Below are 24,442 nucleotides of genomic sequence, written 5' to 3'. Positions count from 1 at the left end.
AGTTACATCATAGATAAAACATAGGACTATAAGGTCTCTCTAAGGAGCTAAACTAGTGGACATGACTCCTATGGAAGTTAATCCAAATCTTCATAATGAACCAAGCCTAGTGTTGTGTAGGACACGACACAAAAGACTAGCTAACAAACTTATCTATGCAACTATTACAAGTCGAATAAGCAGTTAGTGTTGTGATCCAGTTTATGTAAACTCTTAGAAAGATACAGAGGCAATGTACCAAAATTTGAAGTACTTGAAGGGAGGTAAGGAAAGGGACATTTGTAGATTTCATAGACACCTCAATGTTACATGGTTCTTTCATGCTAATTATGGAAGGTTTAAGTTAGACAAGATATCACCCGTAGGTTATTATTTATACCTTTGTTGGTGAAATTTTAGTGGTTTGGATGAACAAAAAATCACACTATGGTTGCAAAGTCTAGTGTTGAGACTCAACACAAAGCCATGACTTACATTTCTTATGTGTCAATGTGGATGAAGGCAATATTAGACGAATAAGGCAACAATTTTTATTGCCAGTAAACATGTATTCCATGAACATAAAAAACATATCGAAGTAAATTATTATTTTTATTCTAGATGCAATTATGAGTAGGATTTTTTGTTACCTAGCTTTGTCAAAACCTATGTCAAGTCAGCTGAGTCAAGTCAACTCAACCCTGAACTAGGCTAGACGCGAGACAAGTTGGAGGAGACTTGAAAAATTGAAGGGGGAGTCTAACCCCCCAAACCTTACTTGGCCCTTTGAAAATCGAGGTCGATCAAGCTGAGTCGCAAATCAACCTAGCCAACTTGTAGGTTGACAGACTGGGTGGAGTTATGAATGAGAAGATTGTAACGCCTTATATAAGATCAGTAAAGCAACTTAGAGGCTTCATTGTAAAAGCTCTTCGAAAACATGAATTTGATCCATTTGTAACAAGGTAGGGCTGTTTGATATAGTTCCAACTTTAGGGGGAGTTCTACAATGTAAAAAGATAGTTTGATAATTTTACATAAAAAAATGTGGACCTCTCTTGCTAATGAGTAACTTAGTATTGGTTACATGGTAAAGTTAGACAACTTTGTTTTTCAATTGAACAAATTTTAAGGGGTTTATTTGCTGTCTCAGGAAAAGAGAGGCATTTTTGTCATTTTTTATGTACATAATTTGTCGAATAAATAGGATTAGGGATCGACTTTCGACCCTAATCAGAACAGCTGATAGGCAAAAAAGGGAACCTGTTTATGCAGTGTAAACATTTCCTAATCTTTATATATGTTTCCTTTCTATTGACCTGCTGGTGAGCAGAGTAATGCACTACGATAATGGTATAAACAGGCTTTTTGAGTCTGAAGACGGGACCACATACCACATAATGTTGCATTGAGCCTTCTCCTTCAATGTTTGGAGATCCATCATAAGATGCTTTGGTGTCGCCTGCTTACTTCAGTGGCCTCATTTGTCAAAGCGTTTGCAGGTCTCCTTAGGAGTAGGGAAGAATTATTCGGAAGGCTTCTTTGCCAATCATCTATTGAGTTCTCTGGAAGGAAACAGGTCAAGGGTTTTATCCGGCTGAGCTTCATCTGTAAGTGGTGCCATTAAGAGTGTGCTTCATCAGACCTTTGTTGAGGGAAGTCCTTCATTGTGCTAGTTTGGGACCATAAAGCTAGATTACAACTGGGAGTTGGGCAGTTGCTTCTCTCTAAATTAATCTAACCACGATTGCTATGAATCTCCCTCAATTCACCCCCAATTCAGCTTTTAAACTCGAAAAAACCCAATCCTGACCTTGACTTCATCAGGGCCTAAGTCGATTCCCCAACCTTAGTCACAATTTTTTTCTAAAATTCTTTCTGATTATAATATAATGCATTTTAAGGAGTTAAAAATCTTATCTTAGCTCATTCCCAATCCAGCTTCTGGACTAATTTCCGAGTCACAACTCCATGCTTCAAACCCTGCATAATTAAAACATATTCTAATTCAGAGCTGAACATGTCTTACTGATGCCCCTTTGTTTAACGCCTGCATGATTGTAAAGAGTGCATGGAAATGGATTTTTAATAATTTTCTAACTAGAATATAAACAAAAAATTCTTTAAACTGAACTTTTGCAAAATCGAAAGCAACCTTTTTACCTTTTTCTTTCATTATTTCATAATTTTCATTACTAGTAAAAATAAAATTCTGAAGGACAGTTTCGATTTTAAGTTTTCACGGCTAATCCGTGGACAGCTTTTCTTATCACACTCTTTCATCTGCCAATCTTCTCTCCTTTCCCCAAAGAAAATGAGAAACGGAAAGTAGAAAGAGGTAGAAGAAGTCTCCCGCAAACTACTACACAAATAGTGTATCTTAGACTGAAAATTTTAAATCCAAGTACACGGACCTCTTAACTTCCAGATTGGTATTCAATTTCATCAGTAACTCTTGAGTAGTGAATTAAACGTACCACCGAGTGTTCGTCATCCCTTGTCCAAGTCGCTTTACTTGAGCTCTCAGACGATAATTTCTAAAATAAAAACCTAAAATTTAGTCCACTGAAACAATTAATCACAGTCTCACAAAATTAAATGGACGACGTGAGTACATTAATGACCCTAAAAAGAAAGTCGCCTGCGGAGTAATCAGATTTTTCTTTTAACAAGATTGTAAAGCTTTCCGTAGCCTGTGATAAACTCTATAGCATAGAGGACCTACTTTTTTCGGTAACTGAGTCAGTCACATAATGTAGGCGACAAAGAAACAAGAGCTCCAGAGAAGCAAACAACGAAAACTATTTACATCAAAGCTAATTTGTACAGTACTCGGAGTTGCCGATACGGAACGCCAGGACCAAAAAAATTGTGAATCCGGCATCGTAAAGTACAGATCGGAACCATCCTTTTAACTACATCGTACGTACCACACGCTGCCGATCACTCCAGTCTCCAAATTCGAGGACCTCATCTTCGGCCACTGCCCGTTCATCTCGCGTGGAAATACCTCCAAGAAAGGCTCACGAAGGCGCATCGCCGGCTGGCAGCAGAACATAAAAAATACTGCCTGAGATTTCAGCTCTTCCGACTCATCCACCGAAGAAGATAACCGATCCAGCGACGAAAGCGTCCAGAGAAGAGGACTAATCTCCTTCGTTTCGGTCAGTCTAAAGAGTGGGCCTGCCAACAGAGGAGCATGGAGACGCACCGGCCGAGGATGTAAAACCGCGTCTTCTGCTGCTTCGCCATAGTCAAGCACCGCCTCCGGAATCCCGTCTTCCGGCAGCTTTCGGAGACATAAGCGACGGCCATCGACGTCGAAGAAGGAAGAATGAAACTGATGGATTGGTGTCCTAGGGCAGCCTTCGCGTAGTTTAAATAGCGGGTATCGGCTGCCCGCTCGACAGCGATCGTTCGTCAGTTCATACTTAGAATAACAAAATTAACCCTCTTCTTTTCCCTTTCTTCCATCAACTTCTCCCATTGTGAGTATGTCGATTAGGGGTAAATTTGTCATACAAAGAGGCGGTCAAAGTAGGGGTCCACGGTTCAGTTTGAAAAATACGGAAGGTGCAGAAGCGTGTGAGGAAAAAAAACACGAGGGGGGCCCAGTGGTTGTCTTCGGCCTGGTGTTTTTAGTCACTGACACGTGGCACCTTATCCTCTTACGCCCACGTTTTGGTTTTTCTGATCGAAGGGGCCGTTGGCGCCGACGTCCTCGCGTTCATGTACATGGCATGTAAACGAAGCTCGAAACAGATTCTCGAAAGTCGGAAAGTTCGAAAATGAAATAACACTTATCGTATCGCGATACGATACCTATTTGCGGTAACGCGATACGGGAAATTAAACAATCGCGACTCGGGTCAAGTCTCATTCCATGTATTTCCTTTTTACCCAAAACCGACCCATAGACCAGACTATTTGAATGAAAATAGTAATATGGATATTAAAAAATTTAAATAAATATTTATATATTTTTAAACGTTAGCGTTTTACAATGAGGAGAGAACCGGGTTCCCTAAAATATCAGGAAGGGTCGGGTCAGATTGGATTTCCCCTTCAACCCAACCCATGACCCATAGTTTTAAAGATGAATGTGGGCCCACTTTACCTGATGACGTCATGATAACTTCGGTTTTAGACTTCAGTTATCTTATACGGCGCATACGTGGACTGGGTATGACTAAGCGCTGATTATCAGGTAATAACCACCTAATCATTGAGAAATAATATTTTAATAAAAATTGAAAAATAAAAAAAAGACCTATTAAAAATTCGCTTAAAATAAAGTGAAATATATAATAAAAAATAATAAATATTTTCTTTATCGGACAAAAGTGGGGCCCATGGTTTGGAGTCTCTACGCGAACAATTTCAACAATCGACAGAAAATGAAGGGGGTGTAACAAAGCACTGCAATTGGCGTCTTCTTCTCTTCCAGAAGGCGAAGCTGTTGGAGCGGGTGTAAAAGACTCAAGCTTCAGTTTACGTTTCCAAATCCCGAATGGCCGCAATGTGATGATAATATTAACAAAAGATGCAGTCATCGGGTGCGTGTAATGTGGAAGGTTTCATGGGAAAAAATAATAAAGAAATGGGAGTTCCGGTAGCCTTTCGTTGTCGTCGTTGAATCGTTGGTGACATTTTGGCTTTCTGGAACAACCAAATATTGTATTCCAAGTCCCACTATTGAGAAGAGCATTGAAGAAACAGGTGGGGAATGTTTGGTGCTAAAATCGCAAAAACTGGAAGAGAGCAAAAATCCAAAACCGAATCAAACATGCCCAATCGAAAAACCCTATGCCTCTTACCCCTCATACCTTCACCTTATCTTGTCAAAGCCCCCTTTCTACCGTTTGATCTTCATTTTGTGGGCTGAAGTCGCATCAAACCATTGCCCTTCTCTTTCTTTTTCCAAATTACTTCTCTTCTCTTCTCTTCTCTTCTCTTCATGATTTCTTCTTTTACAGTATACAAACCACAACATATGGCAGTGATAAGCCAACATCAATCCAACTTCCAAATCAGCTTTCCAAGTGCCTTCAATGCTGCAATGTGACAAATAACCAACAGTGTCACAGGTTACGTTGACAAATAAGTGAAAGTTGCAAGAGCAATGTTGAGTAAGCTACACTTTGTGGGCTTGTATGAAAGCAAGAGAAATTTACAGTGATACCATAATGAAAAAAAAATCTAGCAATTAGAGAAAAAAGTCTCAAACATGTCAACCCCATATGTTTGAGTGTACCATTTTGCTACCAACCAAGCCTTGTACCTCTTAATGAATCCATCTTTCTTATACTTTACAACATATACCCAACAACGCGCAATCACTGTAGCACCAGGAGGTAAGTCACAGAACACCTAGATGCCTTTGTTTAGATATCCAACACAGGATAGAATAGTGCAAGAAGACAAAATAAATTGTTTGTACCAGTTTGACAGTGAATCAAAGGAAACAAAATTGGACAAGCGGAGCGTACTTCTACACATAACTTTTTGAAGCCCAATAGAGAGGTGTAAATCACTTACCTTAATATTTGCAGGCAAGGAAGATTCATGATCAGTGTGAGAGAAGGAGTTGGAGTCTTGTGTTGAATCACATGCCATTTATGATATATACCTATAGTGGTTTCTTTGTAGGAACATCCTCAAAAAAGTTTGATAACAATCTTTGGACCTATAGTAGATGGAAACATATTTGTAGTGGTGAAGTAAAGAATGAAGTATTCTTACAAAATATATTATCAGTAGAGACATATGTCTTTTTAGTTGAAGAACATAAGTATTTGTATCCCTTATGTGTACAAAAATACCCTAAGAAAATATATTTTATTATATGAGAAGACAATTTATCCCTGAAATGATCAAATACATGTGTAAAACAAACACATCCAAACACTCGAGGAGAATAAAAATAAGGTGTAAGATGGCAACAACACCTATATAGGAATTTTTCAACTAAGAACTTAGGAAAACATCATGTTAATGAAGAAACAAGCAGTAAGAACCGCATCAGTCCAACATGAATTTAGGTACATTAATTAAAACATCTTAGTATGTGCATCTTCTAAAAGACGAGCAAATGGAGCTTTAATGGTAGGAATATATTCATGGAAAAGAGAGAAACAACAACGAAGAGGAAAAAGTTAGAAATTACCAAGGAAAATTTCTTCGCCTTTTTGCTTAAAAGTGAATAGTGAAATAACCTAGTTCATTGACTTGCACTTATGGTCAATCTTTTATTAGTGGTCCTTCTCTAATTGGCAAATCCTTTTATTTTTGTATTTTTATGAGGGCAAAATTCTTCATACTTTCCATCATTGTATGAGAGCAATGAGGGTGATAAATCTCTTTGATGGAAAAGGGCTAAGAGGTGGTGAACTTTACCCCCTTTCCTTCCCCTTTCATCTTTGTTTGTTTACAAAGAGAAGGAGAGTGAGGGATCCGGTCTGCGTTTTATAAAATTGGGCCGGATGAAACACACATGGGGGCGGGACTTCTGGCATTCCGACCTGCGCTCAGCTTGGCACTTTCATGCTCGACTCATGGCGGCCGCCGTTCCTTCTTTCGCTCAATGATCTCCCCTTTCTTCCTTTATTCAAAGTCGAACCTTTACCCATTTTCCCAGAATCTCCGACTTCAGACATACCAATGTTCACTCCTTCACCGCAAAAAGGCTTCAGTTGGGACGATGTTTTTGCAGTTTCTAAAACTGACGGTCCAGCTGACCATTCCCTCCATCTCCAGGGATACTTGGCGAAAATCAAAATCTTTGATCGTGGATCTGTAAGTTCTGTTCGGATTGAATGTCCTTTTTCTACTTCTAAGTTTGTCCTGCGTTTTTAGTGTGAGGTCTTGGGTAAGTCTCACAGGAGGAAAGGGGTGTCGTTTCCTTGTGTAAGCAACATTTTGAGAAAGAAAAAGTTTGGCCTGCATTTGAAATCCGTGTTTGGTCTGATTGTTGACGAGTTTCATTGCAGGTAAAGAAGTCTGAGTTCGTTCCGTCTATGGTTGGGGATCAGACTGTAGGATATCTTCGCAAGGGGTAAATAAGATGAATTAAAGCCATTTTCTTTTGTTGAGATGATTTTATCCAACACTGGTTCAAGGAACGCTGGGAAACCTATACTGACTCATTCGATATTGGTAAATTTTGGTTTCCACGATATTGGTGCTTCCCATTAGATCAATTACTGCTTCCTGGGCCATCTAAAGAAGTCTCGGGATGTAAGGATGACCATCGCAACGTTGTTGGCGATTTAGTCGCCCCTTCATCCATCACTTGACAGGCCTAAGGTCAGGACAGAGGCTGTTGGAGATTTCCGAAATGAGGTAGTCTTTTTAACCTTATTGTATTTTGGGTGTCGTTTTCTTTTCCCGACGTGCCTGCATTTGTACTTATCTTAATTCGACCTTAAAGGTTGTGGTTGCTTACTGTTAATTTTGGAGTTACATCGAGGATTGAGAGAAACATATTTACATTGATCAAAGATTCTTGAAATGGTTGGAGGCACTGTTGCTGGTGATTCGATTGAGTTCCATTATTTCACTGACTTCCTAATGTATATTCAGAAAAGATGATCACACTGACTGTGATGATGTTACCAGACAGTAAGTATGTGAAATGCAGAAAAAGTGGTGGCCAATTTGGAGTAGAATGGAAAAAAAAGATATAATAACAAAGGAGAATTTTAATTTCAAGAAAGATTATATTTTTTACTTTTAATAACTTTTAGTGGGGACACTTCTTTTGTAAGGAACCTGCTTAATTAGTTGAACAGTTTTGCTCCTAGGTGCAATTAATGCAGATAGTGGTAACTTTCTTTTTACCTAAATCAATAAGCTTTGGCTTTTGGTGCTTTGCATGTTTCAAAAAACTTAGTAAGGTTATTAGGGTGTTATGGCTTCTACTAAAATAGTTTATATTTGTTCATTGGTATAATTTTGAATGAATTGTTTCAAAAGAAATCTAGTTTAAACTTTCAACAGGGTTATCTATGTTTAAGTGGGATGGGAAAAATTAGCATTTGACAAGATCTGCTGAACAAGTATTGCTATTTAGTCCAAGGTAGTTTCTTCCTAAGAAATGGTGAGCAATCTAACAAATAAATATTCTTGCATTCATTTGCATTATAGATGTAGACACATAACTAATTAACGAAGTTGCAAGCTCTGTTGCAATTTCATATTAGTGGACTCCTGACAGATTTATTTATTCTTATTGCTTATTGTTTCTTACTGTAATCTGTCTCTTTTTTTTTTTTGGAAAGATGGAGGGGGGATATGGCTCCTAGTTGCCTTCTTGAATTTTGCCAATTTCTCTTTACTTTGTCACTTCTTTTTTTATTTAGGGGGCGAGGGGCTAGTTGCATGTTTTCGTCTTTTGAATTTATTAGATTATCTTCTTGAGAGATTAGTGACATTTCCCAATTCCCGCTGATGACATGTTTAGTAATCTGAACTTGCCTGGAAGTTTAAGGATAGGTGCTCCCTCTACAAAATGTCTTTTGTTGAGGTTGAGGAACCTTGACTTCATTCAAGTACAGTTGATAATAGGCATACTGAGGGATGTTTATTTTTGTTGTGCTTTTATTTCCTATTACATAAATATTTGACCACATGGAAAGTTGTCTATTGGTCCAAGAAAAAAGACTTCACTGGCCACATTCTTGTACACATTCCCTTTGTACTTTGATTTGGGGACTTTCTTTCATCACAGGTTTCATCTGTTAATGTTCACTTTTTTACCTTTTCTATATTTTCTTTTTCCTGAATTTGCATGATGTGATTGATATGACTCCTCTGAGCCTGTTCTTTGCTCTCAGTATATTTAACTCCTCTGTGCTTGTTCTTCGTTGAGAAGCATCACTGTTGACTCAGCTTAGTATCTATGTCCTCAGTCCAATTAGTGTCAACACAGTTGTTCACTGTCTATTTAGTTCAGCAGAGACATGTTTATATGTTGTTGACCCACTGGGCGAGCTGCACACCCTTCTTCATGGGTTGAGACTTTACCACAGTTCTTTTTTCAGTACTCTTGTTGTTGAGAGTGTCTGCAGTGGTAATTTGTTGGCTTTTGAGTTAGTCTCATCTCTTTTGGCATGTCCACCCAATTTTAATGAGATTGCTGACATTACTTTCCACTCCATATCCCTTGGCTACGTACACCCTGTGCCATTCAGGTTACCCACACATTTGCAGAATGACATCTCACTCAACCACAACTTGTTGTGGGAAATACTTTTCTTCTTGATCATCCTTAGTTGTTACTTCTGTGCTTCTTTTGTTGTGTTATTTCTGTAGTATTTTTTTCATTGGATATTTTGTACATTACCCTTGGGGCCCCCTCATGTATTCCTCTCTTCCCTTCCCTTGGTAATATATTTTTTACCATTTTTTTTTTTTTAAAGGTGACACATTTAATATGTGTTGCTATATTTATGAATCTTTTGGGATTCAACAGATTGAACCTGATCTAGTGTCATTCTTTCTCTTTCCCATTTTTCATCATTGTTGTGTGTCCCTAGTTTTTATTATGTTTATCTGTCTTTTGCATGTGAAAGGTTAATTCTTTAGTTTCATTTGTCATGGATGAAATGTTTAGAAATCTGTACTTGCTGTAAGTGTCAAAAGGAACACTCTCAATCCAAAGGATGTTGTTGATGTTGAGGAGCATAAACTTCTTGCAAGTAGATGTGGTCATGGGCATTTCTTGGATAGTTTTGACATATAGTTTTAACTCTCCTGAATTATATGTGATTGTCTAGGATTATTTGCTATTTTGGTGACTATATTTTCTTGTTGCCTGTCTGAGGATTTTTTTTTTTTTTTTTTTTTATGGCTAACCGGCACTGTACTCCCTGAGCTGGACAGGCCTATGTGTGATGGAAGGTGTAGTCTTCAATCACTGCCCAAGGCATTTTTCCTAAAAATAATAAATAAACTCTTTAGACTCGTTACTTCAGATTGGGTTTTCCTAGTTTATTTATGGATGTATAAACTCTTTATTGTCCAATTTTTTGCTAAAAATCTTGACTTATCATCATGGAATTAAGGTAGATTAAAGCAGCCCCTTTCTTAGGCAAGTTTCTCCTTAATGATGACTGCAGCCTCATGGGATCAGTTGTAAGAAAAATCTTTTACAGGAATGCAAAGAGGAAGCTGGAATTTCATCTAATCAGTGGCATTTAAGCTCTATGAACACCTAGAGATTGGGTAGAACGTAAAAATTGAGGACTACAGGAAAGGTTTGAACATGATGATTTCTGTACATAATATAAATTGAAACTATCCCGGTAAAGCAACAGCACCCTGTAATTACATCTAATACAAGCATTCCTCTAGTTTGATTCTGATACCATTTTTCATTTTTTGACTACTACTGACCTGGGAGTCACCTTCTTAATACTATTTCTTACTTACTGGACATTTTTATTTGAAAATCTTTCTGTAGACTGGTCATGTGGGTTGTGTATAACATATTTCTATCATATTGTCAGACTGGATTTTATCCAATATTTAATAATCTATTTGCAGAGGTAGGTGTTGACAGATGCCAAAAGCACATCACTGATTGCAGTATTTGGGTCTAAGAAGTTAATGTGTCCTTACCAGTTTCTCCTCCCGAGTTGAGACCCATTTTTGGGTAGACTTATGAGCTCGGATATTAAAAAACTCTATCGAAGAGTTATCTATCGGAACAATACTCTTACTGATCCATTAACAACAAGGAGACCCACACCAGGGGAATTAGTGGTTTTTAATTGATTTTTTAACTGAGATTTTTTTTTTCATATTTCTGTTCTGTTTATCTTAGTTGATGATTATTTGCTTCCAATCAATGCGATGCCTTGGGCTATGATTGTTCTCTTACTGTGTCCTATATCGTTTGTTATTATTGTTTAGTTTTTAGTTTTTGCTGCACCAGGCACTTCATAGCTATGTTGTTTTATGCTTGATCCTGTAGAGCTAACAGATAGTACTTGCTTGACAGGGTTGTATCAGTGGGAGCTGTTTCATATGCAGACATTGATGGGTATAGGTATATGATTTAGAGCTCCCTGATGCTTTTATTCCCAGCAATCAAGGTGAGTTCCTCCTGAGTGTAACAATGTTTTCGTGTGAGTTTCTTTGTTCATTCTTAAACTTTTATTGTAGTTCTCATACAATTGTGGCAAGTACCTGGACCAGAAATTGATGCTGGCACAGTTGGAGTATTGCTGTGCATGTGAATTCTAATGACTGAAATGCATGCGAAAACATATTTATTATGATAGCATTATCAAAAAATAATTTAAAAAGTGAGGAAAAGAAGCTTTCTTCTTCCCCGACTAGTATTTCAGAGGAGAAGGGGAGGGAGGATAAGAGCTCTTTCTGGTGACAAACGAGGGGAGGAGCATCCCCTCCGCATTGTAACATTTAAGCCTAAAATTGTTAAAATTCCATTGGTTATTCTCGCCATTAATTCCTCTGGTTGGTTCAGGAAGAACTACTGTGAAACGGATTATAGTTAGTAGCTACATGAAAGGGAGAGATGGGCTATTTGAGCACCCTGCGTTTGGATTCTCTTCTCAGAGAATCCATGAAATTTTTTCGAATCCTAAAGGGGTAAAACGTAGGCTAAAAACCAAGTTTTATCTTCCCTCTTGCCCAATTTGCTGGGAAAGAAAAAGTAATTTGTTTTAACATAAATAACATTTAATTAGGTTCTACTCTGAAGGGGAAGGGTGGTAGTTCGCCCATTGCCAACAGCCGGATTTTATCCTGTCACCTGAGTTTTATAGATCCGTAATCTGACAATGGATCGAGTAAATTAGAAGATTAATTTATGATTTACCACAATTAGAACCTTGCTTTGGAGATTGAAATAAATAAAACAGATATGTTATGTGCTAATCATCTAATAGATAAAAGAATAGACAGCCGACCGTTTGAAGGGTTGAAGAAAAACCAACTCAACTAAAATCAAAGTGACGCTAATAAATTCAGTCAATCCTTTAATACCTTGTAAGCCAATGATGAAGCGCTCACACGTCCAGCTCTGCACTATCCGATTGCATAGGCTCGAACAGAGAAGCCACCAACGGCGGAGGATTCCATTTTGGTTTCTGCCATGAATGAACCCAAATCAATAGGCAATTCTTCCATTATATGACATGTGAATAAGTACTGGTCTGCATGTTCCAGTCCCAAGTTGATTACTCTTTTATCTTCTTTAGGAACCTAAGAGCAGCTAACATTACTTGCATTTTTTATCACTAGCAATAAAAATTAAAAGAACTGAACGAGAAAAGATTAAACCCACTGCAAGAGAAATGGCTGTCACTTGAGAATATGAGCAAGCATGCTGATTTCCTATACTTTTTACCACAAGAGCCAAATCTCAGTCATGGACCCTGTAATAAACCAAACCCATAGAATCTGACTGAAGAACTTGTCGAGGCTTTAAATACCTAAGTAGAAACTTGATAGCTTTGTAGTGACACAGAAAGAAAATAGGGCCTGGAGAAACCTGATCTTTGTCGACCAAGACTGCACGGACACCTTCAGCAAAATCATTCCGAAGGCAGGACCTAATGGCTATCCGGCACTCTGTCTTCATCACACCACTAAACTGCAGGGCACAACCACAGAAACGCACATGCATTTTAACTTGCCTTCAAACAAGAATATTTTAAGCCAAATGAGAGAAAAATAAAAAATTTGAACACTCACCTTAGACAAAGGATGTTTACTATTTCCTCGAGCTGAAGCAACTTCAGAAAAATGTTTCCCTGTTAAACAGAGAGAAAAGGGAGCACCCTTTCCAATACCTTGAATTGCATCATTAGCCCATCCTACCACTGCCAGCAGAAGTCAGAATCAGCAAGTAGAACATGGAACTACATTGTTAATGAACATTGAATAATCTAGAGAATTCTGAGCAGCTTATAACATGCCAATAGAAGCATTAACAACACGATTCTTAAAGCTGCAACAAATAACTGTTTTTGACTTTCCACAAAAAAAACAGCATTTTCAAGTATTCTCTTTAAATAATATCAAGCCTCTACCAGAATAGCATGACACTCATGGCGATATGAGTGCTACAGCTTCTCCACGTGACCAAGTATTCCAACCTGGGCCAGACAGATGCGCAGTTTCTTATAGCTAGTGATGAAGATGGAGCAAAGGTGAAGAGCATCAAGCAGCTCCCTCATCACCTCCTTTCAGCAGTTCAAGACTGGCAGCCTACTATCCTTTTTTTTTTTTTTTGTTGAAAAGTGCAGCCTACTAATCCTAGTAGTATATTTGAGCAATGGTTCTCCATTGATGGCCTTTCTCGTACAGCTATGGCAGCCGGTAGTCCTACAGACAGTCAGAAGCTAGTTTGGACAGTTCGTTGAACAGGATGAGGCCACAGCTAGTACAATCAGATTGGACAGAGCCAGGGATATTCATCATCCTAGACAGAACATGGGAAGGATCTAAAATCCTCAAGATAGAAGTTAGGAATGAACTCTTTTGGATCAAGGTCATTTTTGAAAGGTTTAGCAGATCAGTCGACAAGATGAGTGAAAGAAAGAGCACATGAGGAAGAAGGCAAGTTGCTAACCCAAAACTCAGTGACTCTTTGTGAGTGGCATCGGGTGAACTCGGCCCATTCCCCCTCCGACCACAGTGACTCGATGATAAGGTGAGCTATGACAGTGACTCGGCTTGTTCACCATCCCTCCTAATTTAAAATTTGAACCTGTGCCCTGGCATTGATACCTGCCAAACTGACAGGGAGCAGCAACTATGTGAACCCAAAAACCCGTCACCCCAAACATAGCTAGCATCCCAACCTCATCCCCTGGCCAACAAGATGAAGGTGGACCCCTGGTTCCAAGCCCCACTAGGCTCACTGATCTATGTGATAAAACCCAACATCGAATGAATCTTTAGCTGACACCCACCGAACCTCCCCTATCTCCATCTTATCCTTTGACCAAATCCAGAACACAACAAGCACTCCTCCACATACGGCCACACCCCTTGCTAGCCTAATTGACAAATCCCAGCCAGCTCATCCACCTACCAACAGACAACCCAACGAGAGATGACCCCTACACCCCCATGTCTTCCAACTAACCACTCCACATCCTTGGACCACAGCCAGCCTACTCCCCATTCGAACACCTACACCAAGACCTAGAGCCTATACTGGTCAACCTGACAAATCAGAAAATGATGAGTCTTATGCCCCAATGTCTCCCAGCTACCCATTCTGAATAGCTAGACCATAGTCAGCCCACTTCAGACAACTGGCACTGTGTCCCAAATCCTGCAATAATTGCCCTACACCTGCCCTCCTCCCCCGACTTTTCTGGTTCTATGCCAAACAATCTTCTCTAAAGATGCAACCCAACCAAACCAAGACCATGCTAGAACAAGAATCAAATAGTACCATATAGCTCTCCGTCGTTGTCTCTAAGCACTCAGGTGATCTTTGATACAGAGTGAAACCCTCCAGACCATCCACCTCTTGAGACTGACACTCTCCCACCTCCTTCAAGCCTGATCAACCTACTTGATCCCAAATTGAAACTTCCAACCACGGAGGCAGAGGCCGGCCAAGGAAGACCCAAGAACAAAATCCACAACTAGCGGTTTACCTAGTCGACAATGAAACTGGGAGGATTTCCCCTGCCAGGCACATGATAGAAGGACTTAGCGTTGAAAAGCATAAATATGACAAAGAGAGCTACAACTCACAGTCTTCTCTCATCCAACAAATCCTCACTAGTAATCCTTCAAGAAACTAAAACCCAGCATATGCTTGACTCCATTGCCAATGATCTTTGGAGTTGCACTAGTCTAAAATGCAGGTTGTTGATGCTATTGGCCACTCTTATGACATCTTGGCTTGTTGGATAATAGCTCAACTCCATAATATCAAAATTTGGATTTATTTAATTGGTCTACAACTTCTAGATTGCAACTTTCGAAGAACCTGAAGTCTTGTTGGAGTCTGCAGGTCAACTAGTACCGTCAAAGGGCTGAATTATGGGAGGAACTTCTTGATTTAGTTTGAGAATAGCCCCTTCCTTGGCTATTGGAGGGAGATTTTAATGCCATTCAATTACTATAGAGAAAAATCCCCTCTTGCCTCGAGAATCACCTCGTACCCCCAATTTTATTGGTAGCTGTGAGCCAGAAGAAATTGTGCTTTCACCCAAAGCTTTCACTTGGAGTAATGGACAACAAAAACGAATCCTCTCCAAGCTTGACTGATTTCTGGCTAGTAGAGATTGTTAGAAAATATTTTGGCACAAATTGGATTTGGGGAAAGATGACGATTTTGGATCCGTAGCTGCATATCCTCCACACACTACTCACTTCTTCTCAATGGATCTATTTGTGGCTATTTTAGGGGCTCAAGAGGGATAAGGTAGGAGATCCTATATCCCCATTGTTATTTAATTTGGTAGCAGAGTACCTCTTCTTGATAAGTTACGTGGCTAAGGCATCAGGCTGGATCACCCCAGTGGTCAAAGACTCCGAGTTAAACATCCCTCTTCTTCCATTCACAAATGACACCATTTGCTTTTGAAAAGGGAATCCAGATCAGATTAGAAGATTAAAAGACCTCCTTGGGCTTTATCTCAGAGCAAAAAATCAAATGGGGCAAAACTACTTTAATTGGATCCCACCCGAGGAGAGTCTTGTTAGCAGCTTCATCGGCATAATTAGCTGCTCTCAAACCTCATTACCTACTACATACCTAGGCCTTCCAATGTTTTGAAAAAAGACCTGATAAAGCTCTATGGGTTCCTATCATTGAGAAGATGGAACAAAGACTCTACTTTGAAGCTTAAAATCCTCTCCAAAGTTGGTAGAGTAACTCTCTTGAATTAGTGTCTTGCGGTCTTTCAAACTACTGCTTATCCTTTCCCCTTGCTTGACCCATGTCTACAATAGAATAAAAAGCTTGAAGAAGTGTTTCTTATGGTGAGGTTCGAACGATGGATTAAAGTATCATTTGGTTAATTGGAAGGAGGTTTGCAAACCAAAACAGTCATGGGGGCTTGGCATATGCAGCATCAAGGGAATGAATCAGGCCTTACTAAAAAAGTGGTTTTGGAGGTAAAATACTTCACCTAAGCTTTTGTGGAATCAAATGGTAGAGCACAAGCTTTGCCAAGGAAGTTACTACTGGAATGTGGTGGTGGTGGTGGTGATGGTGGTCCTTTGCTTCCAATCCGACCATCTTGATTGCTGACTCTTGGGAACTGGAAAGCAGCTGGAATTTTCACTTCAGACGAGGCCTATCTGATGCAAAAGCTCTTAAGGTCAGTAACCTCCTTGCCCCTCTGGAAGGGCTTCAACTCAGGCTAGACCCTGAGGATAAGACTCCATGTACGAGAGATAAAAGAGGAAAATATGCAGTATATTTAGCATACAATCATCTTCATGGTTGGCATACTACAACAAGTGGTGGAGCAGCAATCTCATGGTGCTTGATGGGTCACCCTAAAGCCCTCTTCTTGCTTTGGAGTGTGTTTCTGTACAAGATATTCACTATGGATAACCTGAGGAGAGGGACATCAAATGCCCAATAGCTTATGCCCATTCTGTGCTGGGTTGAGGAATGTGCTCACTTTCTCCTCACACATTGTCCCTTTGCATGAGTCTTTGGACAAGCTTTTTCAGCATAATTGGCATTGAACTCTACAGCCCAAGCAACTTGGAGGCTATCTGTTAGCTGAGCAAGGGAAATCAACTTCCTAGACTTGGCAAGACCCTCCTCTCTGCTTGTCTTGTCCATATACTTTGGTGGTTGTGGCTTGAGAGGAACAACCAAAGATTTAATAACAAGTGCTCTTTGAGGAGGAAGTTATCAGTAAAATTACTAGCACAATTGCTACTTGGCTACATTCCAGAAAGGAGTTTGATTACATTAGAGGGTGTTCAATCAGAGACAACTAAAGTTTCATTGTTCAGATGGCCGACCCCGACAAAAGTTGCACCAATAGCTGAATGGGTGCTTCCTCCTCAGGGTGCCATCAAATTAAATTTTGATGGCAGCACTATGGGATGCTCAAGTAGAGCAGGGTTTGGTGGTGTCTTTCAAAACCATGAAGGGAGCACCCCTACCTCTTATTTGAGGCCATCGGGAGTTGCTGATTCCATCACAGCCAAGCTCCCAGCCCTCCTTCATGGTCTCATTGTCTTTAGAAATCACTTGTGGGGCAAGCTGCTCATTGAAAGCGACTCCAAAGTCATTATAGGCTGGTGCGCCAAAAAGTCTAACCCCCTTTGAAAGCTTTGGCAGACGTTTTATAAGATCATGGATGTTGTCTTATAATGGTGAAGCCCTACAACATACAAAATTTTTGCCGTCATTTCAGTTGCAAACAAAGTCAGTCAAAAAGCTCACATAAATTTGAATAAGTTATAAAGAAACAAATATAAGATAAAAAGAAGATTCTCAATAAAAGAGGCCATAGACAGTGTTTTTACATGTTAGGTGTTCATGTCAGACGTTCTTCTCCAATAAAACTTGAACCAAATGATGAAAATGATTTTTTTTTTAGAAAAATGAAAATGATTCATATCAAATAAAGACATTGTTCTCACTGAATTTCTGTCACGAGATGTAGAATATTTTGAGCTGTTGTCCTTCATTGTTGTCAACAGAATCCTTCTCATTTTTGCTCGAATGGATATGTCCTCTTGACTGATGAGAATTTGAATGTGAATAGATAACAAATGGACATAATCAGCTACTTTCCTCTAGCTATAATACAAATTGATCAGAATATTATCGCACCTTCAACTTCAGAGCTCTGCAGGTGTGTCTTCAACTTTTTAATGATCTCAAGAACAGACTTGTGGCTTCCAAAGGTTGCAACTATTTGAGGTAAAAGCCTATTCCATTGTGACCCTGACTCAGGCTCCTTTGTGTATCCTGCTAAAAGTGCCTCAACATCCTTGTGTGGGTCATCTGAGCAGAAGAAACCACATAACTGCTAATGTAGCTGGAAAACTAGATTTTGAAACTAAAAAATTATAAAAAAAAATCAATAAATGCATCAAAACCCAACAAGTAGATAACAGAAGAACCTTATGATACGAAAAAGATACATTTCATAGTTCAATATAAGAATTGACACCTTCCTTAGTTTTTTCACAAATTTGTACAGGGAAGAATGCAATCACCGTCCTCAGCTCTCACATCTTCAGTTCTCTTCGATCTCTCCCACATTGGCTGCCTTCATTGAGAATCCCTTCTCGGATCTTGAGATTTAGGACACCATTATGGGCCTCCCCTGTGATAGAGCCCTGGGTCCTGACAATTATAATGGAGAGTTCTACAAATCATGTTGGCCTACCTTGAAGACGGACATTTTCTCTATGGTTCGCAGCTTCTATGACTGGAGTATCACTTTCAAAAGCATTGGTACTTCTCTCATCGCTCTAATTCCTAAGAAAGCAAATGTTGAGCACTCGCGCGACTTCGAACCGATTAGTCTTGTATCTAGCCCATACAAGATAATTGTTCGCATCTTGGCCCGACGTCTCAAGGTTATTCTCCCTTCTATCATTCACTGAGGTAGAGACATCCTGGATTCCGCCATAGTTGCTCATGAGATTATCGACTACCTCCTCCCCTGCTTCATCCTCAAGCATGACCTTGAGAAAGCCTTTGACCGCGTGAATTGGACACTTTGGGACGATGTTATGCAGCCTATGGGCTTTGTGGGCAGATGGAGATTTTGGATTCGGAGTGGCATCTCGTCAGCCTCTTACTCATTGCTCCTCAACGGCACCGTCTATGGCTACTTTCATGGCTCCCGTGGCATTCTAGAAGGAGATCCCCTCTCCCTGCTACTCTTCAATCTTATTGCCGAGTACCTGTCCTCCATGTTCTTCTCGGCCCGCAACCTTGGTTGACTTGATCCTATATTGTATCAAAATGCCTTTGATATCTCATTCCCCAATTTGTAGACGACATTGACACTCTTGACTAAATCCGCAATATCAAGGCTCTCCTTGGTCTTTTTGAGATCACATCTGGTCAAAAGATCAACTACAGCAAGACAACTATTATGGTAATTCATATTGATCCCCCTTTATTACAGCTTATGGCAGACACTTTGGGTTGCTCGATCATGACTCTCCCCACAACTTATCTTGGGCTCCTCCTCATTGACTGCAACCCACAGAAAAGACTTTAGACCCCGGTGATTGAAAAGCTCGAGCATTGTTTGTCTACTTGGAAAGGGCAGCTCCTCTCTAAAGTTGGCAGACTGGCTCTTCTCAACTCTTGTCTTGCGGGTATACCCAACTACTTCCTTTCCTTTGTTCCTTGCCCCGCTTCCGTTTGTCGGCGCATTGACATGATTAAAATGTGATTCCTGTGACGTGGAACCAATGATGACTTTCATTATCATCTTGTCGGTTGGGATGATGTTTGTATGCCAAAAACTATGGGTGGTCTGGGGATTAGACACACTAAGGATATGGGAGCTAATCCCCTCCTCAAGAGGTTCTGGAAACTCGATTCTAGATCAGTGGCTTTTTGAAAACCGATGGTGGTCTCCAAGCTCCGCCTTCTTGGGGCTAGCTGGATCATCGATGGCAGCAAGCGCAACCTCTCTCCCCTCTGGAAAGCATTTCACCATTTGTTCCCAGTCTTCCAGTTTGTTGTCCGATTTTTTGTTGGTGATGGGTCTAGTCTCAATTTTTTGACTGATTGATGGGTAGGTGCTGACCCTCTTGCCTCCTCCTTCCCCCCGCTTCTCTAGCTCACTACATGTCGTGATCTTTCTATTGTTGCTTAGGTAAACGATTCATGAGACTTCCATTTGAGACATGATCTCACTGATGAGGAGGTTATTACCATTTGTGGCTTGATTGATGATCATGGCGATGTTACGATTCGGGCTCACGTGGCTAACCGGATGATTTGGCTCCCTGATGACAATGGCCATTTTTCAGTTTCCTCGGCTTATTGGCTCCTCATAGGTTGGACCAGACCTCCTACTACTCACACAACTGCTAGTGCCTGGCGCTTCATGGCCCCTTCTCGTGTCAGATTCTTCCGTAGGAGTGTTTGTCACAACAAAATTTTCACAGCTTACAATCTTCTTCGGCACGACAACTCATCGTCGGATCCTCTCTACCCTTTTTGTGGGGCTTAGGAGGAATCTACTTGTTACATACTCCTACAACTCCTTCATCTAGAAGGAGAGGAATTCTAGGACGTTGGTCATATCTCCCAACGGCTGCGGAGGTCTCTTGCACTTCCACGGGGGTCTCATATCCAACTAGATGCACTCCATAAAGGAATTAGAGTGTCTCTCTTGTGCCCCCTTCCGCACCAATTGGAAGGTGATTGCTCAGATGTCCACTCTCACTCCGCCCCCTCGAATGGTTGCTTGGATCCCCCCCTCCCCCCCCACAGCTGGTCACTTCAAGCTCAACTTCGATTTCGGCTATAGATTCTTGCACTAAATTGGGTCCATCCCTTGTTGTAAGGGGATACAAGAAAAAAAAAAGTTAAATACAAGAAAACTGCATCCTATGACCATATAGGAAGTTCCAATTATCAAAATAAAATGCCGACGTGAGTAGAAAAAGAAATGTAAGGTTCGAGTTCATAGTTTGCTACGTCACAATCTTTAGTGAAGGGAGGAAAAAAAATCTAAAAATTAACCTTGTCCAGGTCAAATAATTATATCTGCAAAAGATAAGAAGTCTCACACTCCGAGATCTGCAAATTCGGTAATAGATGTGCTTGCCAAACAGGGAGCATCTCTTCAACATCTTGTTGTTAGGGATCTGCTCCCTATCTCTTTGTAATTTTTTGCCTTTTTAATGGATTACATCTTTATAAAAAAAAATCAAAAAAAAAAAAAAAAGTCAGTTTCAAGTAATGCAATTTCAACCAAATCCTTAAAAAGAAACCAGTAATAAAACAGGATTCCAGGAATTACAAGATGAGTTGAAGAAGTGCCTCCTTCAGTGAACTTAAGTTTACAGAAGGAACATAATGAGTTCCAAGGCCTACATAGAGCGCATCAGCTGGGGAGGAGATCCTCTTTCCTATCATCCCAAGATAAGCACCTGGCAGAAAGTTAACAGGGTTGAGTCCACCAAATCAGCATAAACAATGGCACGGATGCAAAATTCTCATAACAATAATTTTGTCTAAAAAAGTTGCTGGTTTAAAAGAAAAACACCATCAACAAGGATAGAAAAGATATAATGATCTAAAGTTTCCAAGGAGTACCGACTGCTCCTTCTTCAGGACTTTGAGCAGCTATATAAGCAAAGCCAACATCAGGGAATAAGCCAATACCATTTTCTCGCATCACACAAAATGAGACTATCTCCCCTTTTTGTCAGAAAAAATAAAATGCAATGCTTGCTAACTTCTTAACACTCCATATGGGTAGCAAAAGTACCTCAGTGATAATGTGGTAGCGTCCATGACCAGAAAGACCAATTCCAAATCCCATTGTTACACCATCCATGAAGCAAATATAAGGCTTTTTGTACTCAAAATTTTTTCATATCAGAGAATATTCTGCTGTACATACCTGCAAGAGTGCACCCAAAATTAGGCAAGTTTAAGGCAAGTGGCCCATTATGAAACAACACAGAATAATCAAACACAAGGATATCTACATTGAGTAGATTTAAGTGAGAAATCAGTTAAACATGAAAAGACAATGGTGAATCATGGTATGTCCCAAAGACAAAGATGCTAGAACAGTCTCATAAATAAACGCAATTCAATACCATGAAACAATTAGAAGGTTTTAGTGCAAGGGTTCGAGTGCATTCCTAAGTGTAACAAGGACCATTTTGACTTTAGGTTCGTCAAGATGCTAGAACAAATCCTATAAATAAAAGCAATTCAAAACCATGGAACCATTGGAAGGTTTCAAAACAGGCAATAAGGTTTCATCAGCTTCAGATGTTGCAGTTTTTTCTCATAATTTGCTCTTTTCCTCTGAATAATGCCGAAGGTTGGGATCTGTTAAACATTTCTGTAATAATCTTAGAGTCTCATAAGGTTGAATTCAAGGTTGTTAGATCAATAGGAAAAGAAAAAAGAGAGAAGGAATTATTCAGGGATAGAGAGAGTGTTTGAGAGGGGAAGACAAGGGGAAGGAGAGGGTATTCAGGTGGTTATTTGCAAACCATCCTCATATAATCAATTTTACATACTTTCCCTGTTTGAGTAAGATTCAACAAGCCAATTACATACATTTTAGAATAAGACTGAAACTCTTACCTTTTCAAAAAAATAAGACTGAAACTCTTAACTTGACTTAACTTCTATGAGTACTTGAACACAGCTCCTAACCAGAGTGTTACGACTTGTGTTCCAGAAATTCTGAGTTGGCTCGGGGCAGTTTGGGGGGACTCTCCCATTGTAGAAGGGTTGAGTCTGACCCCTCGACCCGACCTGTCCATTATTACTTGACCAATTTCAAAAGACCGTCTAGGATGATAAATGTATTTGCAAAATCCAACACCGTTGCCTTTAAGAAGAGGAAACAATTACTTTTTCAACCAGAGAAATTAATCAGGAACTGCAGCTTTCTCCCATCAGAATAAAGAATTGAGAATCACTAATTTATGATTGATAATCCGATGCAGTGCACTACACAAATGTTTGGGGTTCAAACAACAACTTGTAGGCAGTACTTTAAGGTTCTGCAAGGATTGAATGAGCATTAATGAATGTGTATGTGTGTGTGTGTGAGAGAGAGAGATTCAGTTAGACTTACTGGCATCATACATCAAGCCATCATCAAGTTTTCGGTCTTGATATCTGTTAGAAACTATGAAAAGGCCTTTTAGTCATTCCTCTCTACCAGTTATTTAGGTCTTGAAGTAGCAATAGGCTATACTCATGTTAGAAGTCTATAGTCCAAATTTGGTTATATTTTGTATAGTACTGAGGGAGTTATGAAAGTTTAAGTGATGAAGGGCATATGTGTAAATTTGAATCTATTTCACTTAAGTGGTATTTAATAGTAGATAAGGCTCGATTTTGAGCCTTACATGTGCTGAACTCCTCCTCTCTCTACTCTTCTTCTTCTTCACTTTTTCTCCTAAAGTTCATATTTTTACAATATCCTCTCCAAAAACGAGTAGTTCATCTCATCACTTTGAAGATGACCATACTGCAATATAGACAGAAACATGTGTATTTATTTTGTATACATATGCATATAATGCAATATATGAAGCAGACACTGTAACGATATGACACAGATGGATATAACATTATATGAGAGTGAAATTTTTTGACAAACACAACGTAGTTCAAATGTTTGATCTTTGGAATGCACGAAGTAACCTCAATAGTGTCTGATATTTCACGTCTCGTTGTGATCTGCTTAACATCACCACTTGCAGATCACACTAAGAATCAGTTTTTCAAATGTTAAGAATTGAGAACAACAAGAGAGTAAAGATGTTGATATTATACATTGGAATAAATGGAACACAAACACTCTTAACACAAACTATACAAAAGGAAAATACCGTTTGCACAAAAGGTGTGCGTTGTCCTTTTGAATTTCAGCAACTACACCCTTAATATCCATTCCTTCGGGTCATATGCATTACCTCAAAATCTACCTAATACCCAGGGGATGACTGAAAAGGACAAGACTAAAAATACATACAAGAAACTATATACCAAACAACCTAAAACTAGAGCTAGAAAAATATAAACCTTTTTTAATTGAATACTATGAACTTTTGTAAAAAATTCAGCTCCTTTACTCTGTTTATCTTACCTGCGGAAAATGCGCGAGGAGAACTACCTTCAACCAGAACGCATTTCACTTTTGGGTCTGCTTCCCACTCATATAGATAACCTTGACACTTCAAAACCATCTCTGCAACACATATAACAAAGTTTGGCCTCACGAATACATTTCGTCAGAGGTAACCAAAAAGTTTAAAAGGCCTTAAGCCTTAACAAATCCCAATTTTACAACGTATCAATCGGCATGAACAATCTGAAAATACAAACTAAGAGACAGCATATCTACAAACACGCTAAAAGTAAAAGATCACTCAAAAATCAACTTCAGCACTAATAAGCACCAACTTGAAGCAGTTACTGTTTAGACAGTAACTAGATGGATGGAACCGAGTGAAAAAATAAATAAAAAGATAAATCAGAAAACCTATATTCATAGCATTGAGAGCATTGGGGCGATCGAGGGTGATGACAACGACTCCATTCGGGAAAACATTTCCTTTAACAAAGTCTTCTTCACTTCCCGCCATGACGGTAAATGTTCGATCACTATCGGAAATCTTGAAACGATTGAAACGAAGATCTCTGGGCCCGTGGAGAAAAGACGCAACAACGTCAGCAGAAACCTTGAGGCTGCGAAGTGAGAAAGAAAGACTAGTAGTTCTTCTTTGGATACGAGTGGGTGGAAGCACATCG

General features: G+C 39.6%; 1 long non-coding RNA gene and 1 pseudogene across 2 annotated transcripts; one reads left to right on the top strand and one right to left on the bottom strand.

Annotated features, from left to right (window-relative positions):
- Nucleotides 1-6,447: 6,447 nt before the first annotated feature.
- On the top strand, nucleotides 6,448-11,363 carry LOC137946948 (uncharacterized). Of its 2 annotated transcripts, XR_011111091.1 has the most exons (4): nucleotides 6,448-6,774; nucleotides 6,969-7,033; nucleotides 7,174-7,320; nucleotides 10,982-11,363. It is a non-coding gene; the product is annotated as an uncharacterized lncRNA (long non-coding RNA). The 2 variants fall into 2 exon arrangements; XR_011111090.1 differs by having other exon boundaries at nucleotides 6,969-7,320.
- Nucleotides 11,364-11,887: 524 nt separating this feature from the next.
- On the bottom strand, nucleotides 11,888-24,373 carry LOC137945534 (3-hydroxyisobutyryl-CoA hydrolase-like protein 3, mitochondrial; annotated as a pseudogene).
- Between the last annotated feature and the right edge of the window lie 69 nt (nucleotides 24,374-24,442).

This window comes from Aristolochia californica, unplaced genomic scaffold (genome assembly GCF_029961685.1).
Source record: "Aristolochia californica isolate CCGP_79_NKW_82.1479 unplaced genomic scaffold, dmAriCali1.0.hap1 SCAF_12, whole genome shotgun sequence".
Lineage (NCBI taxonomy): Eukaryota > Viridiplantae > Streptophyta > Magnoliopsida > Piperales > Aristolochiaceae > Aristolochia > Aristolochia californica.
The sequence above is the reverse complement of the archived record's forward strand: the minus strand, read 5'-3'. Positions and strand labels throughout refer to the sequence as shown.